Source organism: Engraulis encrasicolus, chromosome 4 (assembly GCF_034702125.1).
Source record: "Engraulis encrasicolus isolate BLACKSEA-1 chromosome 4, IST_EnEncr_1.0, whole genome shotgun sequence".
In the NCBI taxonomy this organism is placed as follows: domain Eukaryota; kingdom Metazoa; phylum Chordata; class Actinopteri; order Clupeiformes; family Engraulidae; genus Engraulis; species Engraulis encrasicolus.
In genome coordinates this window covers 55,701,675-55,704,174 of record NC_085860.1, presented here as the reverse complement: position 1 = coordinate 55,704,174, position 2,500 = coordinate 55,701,675, and positions in this window count along the sequence as shown.

The window sequence follows — 2,500 nt, the reverse complement described above, 5'->3', positions numbered from 1 at the left end:
TGGGGGTCCACACTCTACTCTACTAGGTAGATTGAGGCCTGGGGGTCCACACTCTACTCTACTAGGTAGATTGAGGCCTGGGGTCCACATGCAGCCCACTGTACTGTACTAGGTAGACTGAGGCCTGGGGGTCCACATATCACTGTACTCTACTAGGTAGACTGAGGCCTGGGGGTCCACACTGTACTGTACTGTACTAGGTAGACTGAGGCCTGGGGGTCCACACTCTACTCTACTAGGTAGATTGAGGCCTGGGGGTCTCTACTAGGTAGACTGAGGCCTGGGGGTCTCTACTAGGTAGACTGAGGCCTGGGGGTCTCTACTAGGTAGACTGAGGCCTGGGGGTCTCTACTAGGTAGACTGAGGCCTGGGGGTCTCTACTAGGTAGACTGAGGCCTGGGGGTCCACATGCAGCTGTACTGTACTAGGTAGACTGAGGCCTGGGGGTCCACACTGTACTCTACTAGGTAGATTGAGGCCTGGGGGTCCACACTCTACTCTACTAGGTAGACTGAGGCCTGGGGGTCCACACTGTACTCTACTAGGTAGATTGAGGCCTGGGGGTCCACACTGTACTCTACTAGGTAGACTGAGGCCTGGGGGTCCACATATCACTGTACTGTACTAGGTAGACTGAGGCCTGGGGGTCCACACTCTACTGTACTAGGTAGACTGAGGCCTGGGGGTCCACACTCTACTCTACTAGGTAGACTGAGGCCTGGGGCTCCACATATCACTGTACTCTACTAGGTAGATTGAGGCCTGGGGGTCCACACTCTACTCTACTAGGTAGACTGAGGCCTGGGGGTCCACACTCTACTCTACTAGGTAGACTGAGGCCTGGGGGTCTCTACTAGGTAGACTGAGGCCTGGGGGTCCACACTCTACTCTACTAGGTAGACTGAGGCCTGGGGGTCCACACTCTACTCTACTAGGTAGACTGAGGCCTGGGGGTCTCTACTAGGTAGATTGAGGCCTGGGGGTCCACACTCTACTCTACTAGGTAGACTGAGGCCTGGGGGTCCACACTCTACTCTACTAGGTAGACTGAGGCCTGGGGGTCTCTACTAGGTAGACTGAGGCCTGGGGGTCTCTACTAGGTAGATTGAGGCCTGGGGGTCTCTACTAGGTAGACTGAGGCCTGGGGGTCCACACTGTACTGTACTGTACTAGGTAGACTGAGGCCTGGGGGTCCACATGCAGCTGTACTGTACTAGGTAGACTGAGGCCTGGGGGTCCACACTGTACTCTACTAGGTAGACTGAGGCCTGGGGGTCCACACTGTACTCTACTGTACTAGGTAGACTGAGGCCTGGGGGTCCACATATCACTGTACTGTACTAGGTAGACTGAGGCCTGGGGGTCCACACTCTACTGTACTAGGTAGATTGAGGCCTGGGGTCCACATGCAGCCTGCAGAGTCATTTCATCTAGAACTACAGAGCCTTTACAAGAAACAACACTTTTACAAGAAACAAACAACACATCGCACTCTTAAAATCAGCGGTCTCGTGGCTTTTAGATGAATAAAATGACTGTAAAGGCCTAGATTTCGTTGCAATGTGCCGCAATGAAATAGGCAAAAAGTTACGTGAATGTACATTATTTCAACTTGTCAGCACAACTTGCCGGTGATCTGACCTTTCGGTCGATGAGCATAACCCAATGTGGTCCTTTGGGCCAAAATAAATGCACACTCCTAAGGAATTGGGTAACCGCATTGGGTAACTGCCCCTAAAAAGCATAATTAACACTTTTATTACATTGCACTTAGCTGATGCTTTCATTTATTCAAAGCGACTTACAGTAATTATTTCTCAGTGTATTGGTTACAGGCCCTGGAGCAGTGTAGGGTTAGGTGCCTTGCTTAAGGGCACTTCAGCTATGGATGGAGATGTAGGGAGAGGTCAAGGGGGATTCGACCCTGCATCCCCTAGATTGAAAGACCAACTCTCTAACCACTAGGCCACAGCTGCCCAACACTTCATTAACATAGCCTATTAATGAACTGATCTGATCATAAGCAAAATATTTACAAATGTTTGTAAATAAGTAAGAACCAAACTGTGAATGCACAATGGAGTGATGATCAACATCTTTTGGATGAGTTTTACGTGTTTGACTGCCGAATATCCAGCGGTTTCATGCCTTCTCCTCCTGTGTTCTGTCTACTGTGATCTATTATTTCTTACTCATTTGCAAACATTTGTTAATGCTTTGTTGATAATTGGTTTATTATTAGTTCATAATTATTCATAATTAGTTCAAAGTGTTTATAAAGCTATTCACAGGTAGCTATTCTTAGTGTTAGCCAGGATTGACTAAAGCTGCCTTGAAAAGCAACAACAATGTTGCAGAGTGTACAGGGAAGCTACCACAAGAGACAGGTTTGGATCTGAGAGCAAAGAGCAAATCCAGAGCTTACTGTCAAGCTCGATGTCATACTGCGCTGTTGTGCCAGGTACAGAATTCTCACAGCTTCACACTGCAGGGAGACCAA